The sequence below is a fragment of the Anopheles maculipalpis genome, chromosome 2RL, assembly GCF_943734695.1.
Source record: "Anopheles maculipalpis chromosome 2RL, idAnoMacuDA_375_x, whole genome shotgun sequence".
Lineage (NCBI taxonomy): Eukaryota > Metazoa > Arthropoda > Insecta > Diptera > Culicidae > Anopheles > Anopheles maculipalpis.
In genome coordinates this window covers 60,534,448-60,548,308 of record NC_064871.1, presented here as the reverse complement: position 1 = coordinate 60,548,308, position 13,861 = coordinate 60,534,448, and the positions used below count along the sequence as shown (strand labels likewise).

At 40.3% G+C, this 13,861-nt stretch overlaps 2 protein-coding genes across 2 annotated transcripts in view; one reads left to right on the top strand and one right to left on the bottom strand.

Annotated features, from left to right (window-relative positions):
* The window catches only part of LOC126559576 (COP9 signalosome complex subunit 9), a 194,968-nt gene that overhangs the window by 84,168 nt on the left and 96,939 nt on the right, over positions 1-13,861 (bottom strand). The window lies entirely within an intron of this gene.
* Positions 1-13,861, top strand: part of LOC126558181 (uncharacterized) — a 407,024-nt gene that overhangs the window by 328,263 nt on the left and 64,900 nt on the right. The window lies entirely within an intron of this gene.

The window sequence follows — 13,861 nt, the reverse complement described above, 5'->3', positions numbered from 1 at the left end:
CATATATATTGGTTCTTATATTTATCACACGTGGTATAAAGTAACAAGGTTTCGTATCAATTTGCTTTTAAGACTATGAAGTTTTTTGTTGTTGTGCAACCCAAAATTTAAAGACACATGTAAGACTATTGTCGTCGATGATATCAAATCGTTCAGTGTAAATAATTGTGCTAACGACTCGGTAAACGGTAAGCAGAATAAGTTGCAGCATTAGACAAAAAAAAAGAAAACAAAACAGAAAATAAGGAAGTGAAAGAAAAGATTTGGAAGTGGATAACAAGAGGGAACGGAAAAAAGGCTGGGATATGTTGAAATCAAAGTGATGGGAAGAGGAATTAAACATTTTGATGGCAATAAGGAAGGGATCTTTACGGCCCACCGCAGTGCGATGTAAGGCAACAAAAATTGGGGCACAATTTCGAAGGGCGCAGGAGGGAACATATAGAGGGATTTGCATGAGCAAATCTGGGGCATCGATGCAATCAAGGAGAAGTGCGGCAACAAATGAGGATTGGGAAAAAAGAACGGCGATCTTCAAGCGACGCAAGACCAAGCAACCGGCTTCTGTCCTCGTAACAGGGCAAAGCAGAGTATCCATCGCGAATAGTTTTCCGGAGAGCAAGGAAATGAAGTACCTCTGCACCCGCTCTATTCGATCAATGTGGATTCATGCCGACGGGGACCAGATAACCGAGCCATACTCCAGCATCGATTTGATCAGTGAACAGAACAAAGACTTCAAACAACAAGCATCGGAGAAGTCAAGGGCTACACGTTTAAGTACACCAAGAGTCCTCCTCGACTTGCTGACTATGGAGTCAATTTGGTGTTGAGCAAGATGTCCAAGTCCTTAATGACCGAAACACGCTCAACCATAACCTGGTTAAGGAAATAAGGATTAACAAAAGGGGTGCGGGACCAGGTAAACATAATAACACTACACTTAGTGGGATAGAGGAAAAGACGGTTGTGATTACACCAAGCACAGAAACGGTCAAGGATAGATTGAAAAACAACACAGTCAAAAGGAGAGGATATAGGATAGAAGATTTTTAAGTCGTCAGCAAAACAGAGGAAATAATCGGGTGGAAGGACAGTACTGACATCATTGATATGCAAAACAAATAACAGTGGACTTTAGACACTTCCTTGAGGTACGCCTGAACCTGAAGGAAAGGGAGAAGAAAAGGAACCTTTCAAGGAGACTCGATAACTACGATTACACAGGAAAGAACGGAACCTGGCAAGTAAGGAGGTATGGATGCCAAGACAGGATAATTATACATAAATGAGGAGTGCGTGGAGGATCAAAGGCAGATTTGAAATTGGTGTAAACGACATCAACCTGAGAAAACGTATCCAGTTGAGACGAAAGGCAAGAGGTAAAACATATTAGGTTAGTGGAAGTTGATCTTTTGGGCATGAATCCATGTTGTTGATGAATGATGGAAGAACGAGTAACATACAGAAGATAGGAATGGAGAATTGTTTCTAACACTTTGGCTATTGCACATAGTATGGAAATGCCTCGGTAATTACCGACCGACGTCTTATTTCCTTTTTTATGTATAGGAATAAGCCAAGAAAGTTTCCACAAGGAAGGAAAAGAGGACTTACACAATGGCAGGACGAATAGTTTTCTAAGAAGAGAAACAAACGTTACACTGCACCTTTTAGTACAGATGCAGAAATTCCGTCTGGACCAGGCCTATAAGACATTTTAAGCGAGTTAGGGCATTGAGGACGGATATATCATCAATGATGCTGGAGAAGTAACTCGGTAGATCAACCGGAGCATGAGCATCGTTAGATGAAGAGGTTGAGGATAAATCGCCCAGAGGCCGAGAAAAATTGCAGGCGAAATGCTCTGCGAAGAGGGAACAGATGCCGGTAAAGTAAAGCTAATATCTTGCCCGATTGTAAATGCGGTATGCTGCCGCAGCATATTTAAATATCTGGCGATGATAACCTGAGGCAGTGAGCCGAAGATTGCGAAGAGCCCGAGTTCTGTCAGAACGCAAAGATATGAGAGTTGTGTCAGACCAACATGGAGAGGGACAACACAGAGGGAAGGCTGCCAATATAACTTTCGTGAACTTGTCTACCGCTTCATTCACGGAGTTTGAGCGATCTAAGAATGTCCAGTTAGTAGTGGAGATTATTTGAACAAATTTCCCATAGTCTACCTTGCGGAAGTTAAATTCCCGTTTCTGGGCCTTTCTGATACGTGAACGGGCTGGGACACGAATACAAAGCTCAAAAGCATAGTGATAGCTGTCTGCAGGAAGTAAAGGTTAGGGAAAGCTAGAGACGGGCAATATAAATAAACTAAAGACGGGCAATATAAGGCAGGCAAAAGGTATAAGGTAATATAAAGGTCTAACTGTCTTTCAGCGGAATTAATAATACCTGATTTTTTACTTAGATTACATTCTTAAGACTCTTAAGAGGAGGAAAACGATGAAAAGGTAGAGGGAATGTAATAGTCAAATTCGGGAGACCAATTTATAGATGGTTGATTAAAATCACCAAATAGAATTAATAAAACCCTCGATTTCATGCGCTCTTGTATCGCAGAGATGGAATTGCACAATGAGTCAAGAAGTACTGAATTTTAGGTAAGCCCTGGCGGAAAATAAATAGCTCCCACGAAGATAGAATGCTCCCTAAGATGGATTTGTATCCATACAAGCTTCAGGGAAGTATGCGTGTTAGGTATTCTTAAGGATGTGAGCTCTGCTTTGCAGGTTACAAGTACCCCGCCGCCGCGAATGAAGGTACTGTTATCTGAGGAGCGGTCACAGCGATACACGGAGAAAGTGTCGTCGGCAAAATGTGCAGTGGGAATCGTATCATCTAACCAAGTTTCCGTCAACATAATGACGTCGTGACCGGAACGTCGCAAAGAGAGATACGGAGGTCAGTCAGCTTAGCCCTGGTACCAGCTATTGTTGTTGTGGTAGTGGAAGCGAAGGTAGTGTTACGCTGAAGATGTTGTGGCTGGTTAGTGGTGTAGCGGTTTCTTGTGATGCAATGGCGACAGTAGTAATGTTTTTTGAAGTGGTGTGGTTTGTTTTTGTTGATAGAGAGGACGATGTGGATTCCACTGAAGGTGAATTCCTTAAAAATTGTTCCCGTCGGCCAAGTGGATGGGGAAAAGGCTCTCTCCCGCAGCTCAAGCGACATACCGATCTTAAATGATAAGAAGGTCAGTGTGCTAAGATCCTTGTTCGCTGGGAATAGCTTAAATATTGATACATCATCAGTGCCGATTTGGTCTTTTACGAAATCTTGTACTTCTTGAGTAGTGGCCGTTGGGCGACATCGCGACAAATACAACCAGAGTTTGGGCGTTTCTGGCGGTAGTAACAAAGCAGCCTGACATGGTGTTTTGATTTTTGCTGTGCCAGAAAGGAGTGGAGTTGCCATAGTAGTGGTATAGGTGCTGGTCGGCGGGGAACGATCGATGAGGCATCGTTTGGATGGGTCGGGATCCGGAGTGTTGGTAGATGCTGGTGTGGGTATAAGTCGGCGATAAGATGAAGGTTGTTGAGTAGATAAACGGGCCTCCTTGAATTGCTCTAGTGAGGAGGTTGTCGTTCTTTTGAAAAACTCAGTGGTAGCTTCCCAGCGGGACGCAAATTCTGCAGTCAGTTGAGTCTTAAGATTATCCAGTGCAGACGTCAGAGACAACCGCCAAGCGCCCATTGCGTCGGTGTTCAGATCATTGGGAACACAACCACAGGAATCGAGATCCTTCCCTGGTGTGTTCCTTTACCACCACATTGCTCACTCCTAGGCAAGAGTGGTGGATTGCAGTAACCATCGCACGTGTAGATGTGATCTTCCGATGAATGTGCACGCACACACGACAAGCACTGGTCAGCCATGACGAAGCAGTGGAGTTGATATCAACGGAAGCACAGTATAGAAGCCGAAGTTATTCACACAAAATGAGCATATAATTATCTCACTGTAGGTTATTAAACTGTGGCAAGGCGATTCAGTTTCTTGTCAGGAATAGTTCAGTGTAGAAATGGAAATGCCTTTGCGTAAAAAACAACGGTAAAAATGTGTTTGATTATGGAACGACTTGAAACCGCGTGTCTAGTGGAACAGTGCAACGAAAAAAAAAAACATACATTACTTGTTTACTTATCAGGTGCTACAATTGCTTTGCAGTCGTGGCATACTCTAACAGTTCTCGAAATCACAGTCTAGCGTCGTTGTCTGCCAATAAAATATCGCGTTATATCTATCTGGTGGCATTAATGCGATCATTCCATCTTAGTTCGGGTCTACCAAGCCTCCTGTGTCCATGTGGACGGCCTAAAAGAACTTTACATGCTGGGTTGTTCGATACCATTCTTATTGTTGGTGTAGGTTTATTTTAGACGCGTCCAGCTGTTTTGAGCGCGAGTGGGCACACGAGCACTAAAACCCGTCTCGACCTATCTCCTCGGTGGTTGGTTGGAAAAAGAGGGCGATCGCACGACGCAACGTACGCACGATCCTTTTGCCGGATGTGCGTCCTGACATTTCTCTACCATCCAACCCACGTTTACAGGCGTAGGTTCGAGCTTTAGCGCTAACACTTATGATATGAGCAGTCCATCGGAGCCTAGCCAGTGTTCCGATGGACTATATTGGGGCTATAAAGATTTTATACAGTCTTAGTGTTGTGACCCGACCTGCCGATCTATTTCATTATTGCAGTCACTCACCGCTGACAGTCCTGTCAGCGTGTCGATGTGTACGTGAGAGCGGTCCGGTAGGATCGGGCAACGTGCGATCGCTAGGGGCAATGAACGGTAGCTCCTGGCGGCAAACGGAATCATTGGTTACACGATCCTCGAGGCAAACGGTCGCGTAGGTTCACGGAATATAAGTTTAATTATTAGTTACACCATAACTTTTAGCATGTGTTTTATTTACACGTGTTGTGATCGTCTTATACATTATCACAAAACTTAGGTTCGCCTGTCGCGACTGGTTTTGTTTTGAGTGAAAAAGGCGCGCAACCAGCACACTTGCGCGTAACTCAAATTCAATGTTGTTATTGGTGCAGACTTTTTACCCCAAAAAGGTGAAGTTTTGGATGATTTTGAAGGTGCGTTAGACTTGTTAGCACGGCCACTAGTGATGCCAGCATCGTTTTGGTTTTTTAATTTTTTGATTTTGATTATAGATGATGGTCCTCAAAGCTTCTAGTCTCGAATTGCCCTCTATAGCGCAAGATTGTCGAGACGACAGGCAAGCCAGAGGCAACCATTTCCCTGTTGGTGTTGTCTTGATTATGGTTGTTATGACATTTTCTGCCTAACGCTGGCAGAGATCAACAACTGGCTATATGAGTTTAAGAATATTAGCGATTGATATGGACATGGATTTTCAGTAAATCCAAGTAAGCTATCCTTCAGGCATTTCAGCAGTGCTACTATGCAGATAAGGTAAAAGTGAGTTAAGGAAGTTGTACATGGAAGGCGTGTGGAAACGGATTAAATGCGTCATTGAAAGTTTGTGTAATGCAAGAGAAATAATTTATCAGATTATAGTTCAAGCGTTAATGTGGTCATCTAAATGGAACAGCATATTGTACAGTTGCGACGATGAGCTAAAGCTCAATTACACAAATGTGTTGGTGCATTGGCTGACAGAGAAACATGTTATCACGGACAAGCCATTCGATAACTTTCGAGGTCATTAAGCCAAGAAGAAAAAGAAGAACATACTTTGAGTGACAAAATGTTGAAACATGTAACAATCCCAATTGGAAAAATCCAAGACAAAGATCCATGCATCGAAGCAGATAGTGCATTGGTGTCCGGAAGTCTTTGAACATCGATCGACGGTAGGCGTCTGTGGGCCATTCCGGAAAATTCATGAAACAGATCCCCACTCTTGTTTGTTGCTCCACCGTATGCGGAACGAGCATTTTAGCCATCCTCAACATCACCCTTTAAAGCTCTTCGCTGAGGTGGTTTGCAAGTGGGGGTAATTATGGCACATGGAGCTTGTTTGGAGGGGCAAACACCATTTGAACCATGGTCTTCAGACATCCACTGTACAAGTCCACTTAAGTACAATCATCCTGTTAAATCTAGATGCGGACAAGACCGCGATGTTATTTTTATAGTATAGCGATGTTATACATCCGTTAACGCGATTGAAGATATCACAAGAGCTGACTCCAAAATTTTTAACGCAATCAAACCAGAAGCGACTGCCCTAGTCCTTCCGAGGATGTAGTGGGAATACATTTGGAAACCTGATTAATGTACGTATGTAATACATTTGAAACATTCTAAATACTCCATATACAAGCTTTTTTTTAAAAGAACGACCTTATTGCTACAAAATTGCTATTTAGCATTAAGGTACATTAAGCACTCGTTTGAAGCGTGCTAACAATTACGAGATGTAATGTTTTCAAGCAGATTGTTTCCTACACACGGTGAAAATCCAATCATGATCGCTGTAATGAAGGGTGAAAAACATTCAGAAGAATGGAAAAGAGAGAATCACCAAAACAATTATCACCTTTAAAGTGGGCAATCGGAAGATGTTTGGACCGGCAGTTTGTGAAGATTTTCATGGATTTTTTTGTACGAGAAACGATTTTCAAAACATGAAGGTCTGCAAGATCAGAGCGATTTCTAAGCGGTTGGCTCTAGACAAGTATAGACCCTACGATGAACAATCTTTTATGGTATTGAAATCATTTCAATCCCTTAATAATTGTTGAGTCTCATAAGTACGAATGCTATTAGAAAACCTTTCCATTTCCTTTGGTATGTTGCATAAGCGCGAGATCAGCAAATGTCATTGATTTCAGAAACCCATTTCTAGCGTTACAATGCGAAGGTTCTTCGGAAGTATCTAGCAAATTATAAGCTGATTGAATTCCAACACGAAAAGCACATACTGTTGACATCTCTTCCTGACATGTACTATCAACCGTTAAATGAAAAGGAATGTTCACGTGAAAGTATCGTTGTCTATGAAATCAAAAGAGCATCATAAGTATCGATGAGTGGAATATCAAAATTGTGGTACATCACTGCGCGATTCGTGCAAACTGTGTATCGGTGTACATTAATGCATAACCAGAGTCACCAGGAAATTAATATTTATGTCCGTTAAACTTGTCATCTTATGAATTCAATGTAAGTGATGATTGCTAATTCGTGGTGAATTTCTATTTCCGGTCATGTGTAGTTGGTGATCATTATATTCAATATCAGCTTTCGCTGGACAAAAAAATCAAATAAAAAATGACTCAAATTATATTTTCCTTGAATGTGTTTTTCGGTTTTTCGAATTTTATAGCATTGTTTCTTGGTTGAGTATCCGTTTTGACGTGAGAAACGTGATGAAATATTTTACTTTAATACTCCAAGACTAAAACTGTTCAATGTATGGCTGCAATTGATACATTTTTAGACTTTAGTTTTGTAGACTCTTGGAAACCTTTTTTGAGTTTTATTTAACATATGCATTAAAAATACTTTCTTCAGATGCATGATAAAACTAAACGGTAAATGATAATGCAACCAATCAAATTGCATTATATTCATTGATTTATCTTTAATTTAAAAACTAAAGTCTAATCTTTGTCTCGTCACATTGCGACCTGTTGCCGGCACTTAAGCCATAAATATTGTTGGAAATTTTATAAGGCTCCCAACGCCCTGTCAGTTAAGAGGCGCCAAGAAGAAAATGAGAGATAAGAAGGTTAAAAAAAAGGGCAGGATGAGCCTGCCCTGGGATCAGTTAGGGAACGATCGAGTCAGTCGAAAATCAATCACGACCGGACAAAGATCGGAAAAACGAATATAAGCGCGCGCGAACAGCGGACAAATTTTTTGGTTTATTTCCAAGAGCTAATCAATAAAAAAAACTACACAGAAAAAGCAAAAGAAGCCGCGTTTCATTTTTCAACAAATATCAAAAATTAATTTGTAGACCTTTTTTCTGTTGCAAGATTGCCTATTTCATAAATTCATCCCTGACTTTCACCATGCAAATATTTTGATAGATTCCTTCAAATTCATTTATCAAATTGCGATCGAGTGGTTCTGGGACACACTTAGGTTGGCTACTTGGAATACCCCAAAATCTCTAAACGCTCCATTTTTTCAGCGATAGCTTCGAGTTGATAACAACATAATTTCAACATCATCATTGCATCTATTGGGAGGTTCCTTGTACTATAAATCACATGGGTCAATATGATTGCTGGAGAAAATATAACGGAACAAAGTACTTTTACTGTTTTCGTCCTAGCTACTGTAAATTAAGACATAAAGCTCTAAACTTTTGACAGTATGTAGCCAACTAGTTAATATTGACCACTTATCGGTGAACCGACCAACCAGGTGACGGTGACCAACCATTAAGAGGAGCATAATGGATAAAATCAACACATCGTTCCCTGCACCCTTCACCAACTCACCAGCGGTACCACAAGGCAGCATGATCTACTCTCTGCTGTTGGTCACTTACATCAATGATATTACCCCCTAGATTGCTTGAGTAACTTTATGTCCTGGTATTCTTTGAACTATAAGGAAGTTAATGCTCAAAAATCTTCTGTAATAACGTTCTCTGGAAAAACGTCGCAAACACTAAAAACATACCAAACCCAAAATACCAAAAACACAAATACAAAAATTCAATCTTAAGTAATCTGGAACCTCAGATTCGTAACTTATGTGTACTTACAGACTGTAGGCTTCAAGAACATATCTAGGAATCAAATTTCAAAGCGTTTCAACTGTTGGGCTTAGTTCACGTGTAGGTAAGGACTTTAAGGACCCTCACATTATTAAATCTTCAAATTGAGTTTTTGTTAGTGCTGTTGTGCTGAATTTTTATCCTGCTCAATGGATTGGGTCCGATTGATAAGTTCTACTCAACTTTTTAGGACTGGCGCATTGCCTCCGACTTGTTTGGAGTGATTTCGCGTAAATTGTAGACCGGAGAATACCTCTGACTTCAAAGAACAGTCTAAGGTGTTGGCTGGAGACGGTGCCACTACCGTGCTAAGTGCTCAAGGGGCATCCCGGTGGTAGAGGCGATTACGACGCCATTCATCACAAGGCAGGACCGCGGTTCGAATCCCATCCGTAGCCTTTAAATTAAACTTCCATATTCAGAAAAATATAGTGAATTTTTGACAAGTTTGATGCAATTGTTTTCTGATTTTGATAGTTTGGGAATGTGATGTAGGCCATGTCAGACCGATGAGCTTTAAATGTTAACTAATAGTAAATGAATAAAATATAGCGCAAAAGTTAGATTTCATCAGAAAGTCCAAGTTAGAAAGCATTATAGCTTGTATCGCGCTTGTATCGACTCTAAAATGAGCTAAATTATGATATTATTGATTATAATTGTTATGGGTGGATACTCATCTACGTCCCTTATTGTTACGCCATTTCTCGTTGCTGTCACTAAGTCACAGTGATCGATGTAGCGTTTGGCTATCCTCTGTTTATCCCATCGGTGCACAGTGTTTCACAACAAAAAAAAGCAACATGGTGTATCTGAGGTTTTAATGTATGCAATAATTAAATGTTTATCACAACACTTCACTAACCGAAAAACTTATCATAGGAAATAAATCATAACTGACAATGTAACATAGCCGGCATAGAAAATTGCAGTGAAAATAAACACAGCTCACATTCGCGACACGCTGGCACAACATATATTCAAACCAGCAAAATTGAAGTATTTATCTTCAGCTATCATCGCTCACAATGGAACTAGGTGCTAACAAAGAAAAGTTATATAATGGTGGGAAAACATTTGGACTCATGACTGTGTTTTGCCAAATAAAGAAAGCAACAGTTCGGACCAACATTCAACGTTGGTTGCATAGCTTTGTATTTGCTTTTCTAAATCGATGATATGACCACAATTGTTCAAGTATCCTCTTGAATAGCAATAGACACGGTTCACCCAACAATTCAAAACAGAAGCACATAAGCATGGTGAATTGCATCCACTATGTTCATGTTGTGCTGGTGTTTCTGATCGCATCTATACGTTCGGCGAGCAACATTTGATTGCTGCAATTTGTAGGTGAATGCTTGTATTGTAGTTGTATGAAAGTATAGATAATGTGCTGAGTATCCATTTAACACAGATATTTAGCTCAACAATTGAACCAAGCGCAAAAGAGGTCAACTTAAGGATGACTTGAGTTAAGAAGTAACTAGCTTACAGTTGTATGTAATAAGTAAATAGGTGGGATTGGTATTTGGCACGGATTTGGCTCTGATTTGCGATGCAATTTATATCTTGGTGTCATTCCTGCTGTGCGGCCTTGATCTATGTGTGTGTGTTGAGGTGTTTTCAAAATAATTTAACAAATTTGTCTTGTTCCTTAAGCTGTTTGCTTTTCTTGACTTGAATTGCACAGCGAATTCTTAGTTTGTTAAGTCTAGCCAAATAATCGAAAAGATTAAAACATATTTTTGCCATGTCAATCAAAGCAAACACTCAGGTAAAGGCTACATTAATCGAACAACGGTTATAATGAGCCATTTAAAAAAAAAAACGAAGTATCAGTTACGGGATTGCGTGGTACGCAGACTGAAACTATTTCGAATAACTTTCTACCTCTTCAGCCATGAACGAATCATGAAAGGACAATTTGGATGACAATCCATCAACAGGCCTTAGCCCCCAAGGAAAGGCAAGGATGATGGTTGTTTTCACTTTGCACCAATTGGCGCTTGTTTTTGCATCCCTCCTTTTTGACGTGCATTTCGCGTGTTCGTGCACATGTGTCTCGCGTTTCTCGCTTCACCTGCATTCATTTAGCTTGTGTGGCTGTAGATGCGTATGCAGAATACCTGTTTCAAGTTCAAACTGCACTTCGCCTATGCCTGTTCCGTTACCATTATAGAAATGCACTTACGTAATAGGTTGATCGTTTGCGCGGCCAATCTACTGTGCGGTGCGACACGTTGATTGGGAAGAGAAATGCATACATCTACCCACCTAGAGTGGTGAATGCGCGTGAATGAATTTTGTATGTTACGAACTAACGACTGTTGCATGCCGAAATCAATTAATTCACAACATTTGCATCGTCTACCATTTGGCACGTGTAAGACATGTACGACCTGTCCTGCATTCTAATGAGAATAAAAAAATAAAATGCATAACGCTAGCTGCAAACCAATTGTAGTAAAGGATCTATGAAAGCATACACATTCTGTTATTTTTTTTCACTCTAGGCTAAACCATCTTATTTAGATTGCAGACGACCACGTTGGGCCACATCTCCGAAGGTGGGGAAGGTTATGGTTGTTTTTATTTTTCTGTTAAAACCGGCTGCCAACCCTGCTCGTAACGAACACTCTCGCCTGTCACGCCGAAGGCTGGATTTGGTGTGGGCTATTGCGTTTTCATCTGCTTGCTATCATCCGGTTCGACTACTTTCTTGTGCTTCATTAACAGACCTTAGACTTTTATAGCAGCACTACCAGCTGAATGTGCTAAAGTTGGCGGGCGGGCGGATGCAACCGATTTCTTGGCGTTCGATTTTGCCGGAAAACTGTCTATTTGCTTCCGCCATACCTTCCAAGTGGGATGCGTTAAGGGAAGTGTAGCTTGGCTCCTTTTTAATCGTATCGCGAACGGATGGACGTCGGCGGATGCGGACATTTCTATCCACTTCCGAGATATCTTGTCGCCCGGTAGATATCGTCTCTGTGCGATTAATTATGCTAAATCATGACATAACTAACCTGGAGGATGTTTACATGCAATATCTGACGGTAATGCGGTCATCGAAAACGAGATGCAAAGGGAAGTCTATAACTGGGGGTGACATATCAAAACGGAAACGGTTTCAGTCAGTGAAAGGGGCGTATTTGCGTTGATGGGCGAATCGGCGCGATGGGAAGTACACTTCCGATTGAGGGGTTTTTCTTTAGCTTTCTTATGAATTAACTAATTGGTTGCTAGAACCATTTGAATGCTATGCTTGATTTACCTAACATTATCATTTTGTAGCAATCTAACAAACAGACTGAACATACAAAATTGACAGCTTCCCCTGTGTATTGATGATCAGCTTTGTAATAACACGTTGGTATTGTTTTTTGCTCCCTTTCCCGGCACATGTTACAGTAATTATTATCTGCGCGGAGTGCGGAACTAAACGCCTGGCTGTGAATCATAAAGAAACGAGTTCCCACCAATTGTTGTGCATGTACCAGGTGTGATTAAACCTGGTACAAATTCCCTCGTACGCTCGTATACGTATGTCTGTCATGCATAATATGTAAACCAAATATTTAGCCAAAAATATGTCGAGCAGTTTTGTAAAGGTATTTCACTCTACCTGCCATATTTTCTAAGCTCAAATCTGAAATTGAATAAACAGGTTTAAATAACGAAAAACAGTATGTTTTGCACAACTCAAAACAGACATGTCAAACTCTATTTGCGTTGGCTGCAATTAATCAGAAACTTGAAATATCAAACATAGAATGATGTGGACTCTAGAACATTTCTTGAGAGATTGTTCATTGTTTCCTTACATCATTAAAAAAGAAGGTTCTAGCAAGGTAGAATATATCTCAAGTGGAATATGCATCAAACTGTTTTATCGTTGATGTTTGACCGTTGAATAGCTCTGAGTATGTATATTAACATGTTTTGCAATGAAAAGACTTATTAAAAGACTTAAAATATGAAATAAAAAATCTGTGCAATCTTTACACCGTCAATCATGTATTTTTTTCACAAATATTTTCCATATTTTCCATCTAGAGTCCCGAATTATCGACTAGTTGCAGCTAAAATACGTAACACTACTTGAACAGGGTACCAGTTTTGACACGCCTGAATTAAATACTTCTTTCCTTATTAGCTTCACCCTTCTCCGTTTGTATGTGGTAATACATGGGTGTTTGTTTTCCAGCATAAATCCCGAAACAGTTTCCGCAGTGACGAGCGGTACGGGCCAAACCGGTGTATGCTGGAATTAGTTAGGGTATCTCACTCGGGGCCATCACACTGGTTATTTGTATTACATTCAGATGCTTGATGATGCATGCCTTCAATGATGGTGATCGCTTATTTCAACAAGGAAGTTGTGAAATAGTTTCAATTTCAGCGAAATGAAAAATCCATCAAGTGTTAAATTGTATCGTATCAAATGCACAATTTTTAGAAACATAACAATATTTCATACTGCTTAACTTCGAGCTATTGTACAACTTAATGGTATTTGGTTTTATACTGTTTAGTAGTAAGTTGGTCGAGCAATTATCAAAGAGGAAACCCCTTTTAGTAATAAGTAATAAGACTTTTTAACTAATTATAAGAGAAAAAAAGAATTATAAAACGCATCTGATACTGTTTCTTTAAATAACAGTTGTAAGCCCTAGATTAAAACAAAACAAACAAGAGGAGCTAAACTAAAAAGAACCCTTTTTCTACTCTGCTCTTCATTTTCTATTTAGCAAAGCATTAAGTTAGGTAGCAATACATAATTTTGCAATACTATCATTTTATGTGTTTTAGAAAAGTATTTTTACACTTTTTTGTCATTGTACAAGTATTTAATAGATTATTTCGAGGCGTCAAACGTATTTGAATTTTTAAACGGCAATTAAAGTTCGGCCATTTATGCTGGTAACTGATGCGGAACTTTCCCTTTCTTTTCGCCGCTAGCTGCAAGTCACCCGATGTGGTTGCATTATTTCAACGGCTCGGAAGAGGAACATCCCACTAGGACTCGTGCGAGGTGTTGGGAACCAACTGTCAACGGGTGAGCACTTGTTTCGTTGCTTCCTTTCCCTGCGACCAGCCCGAACCGGAGTGGGTAACGAAG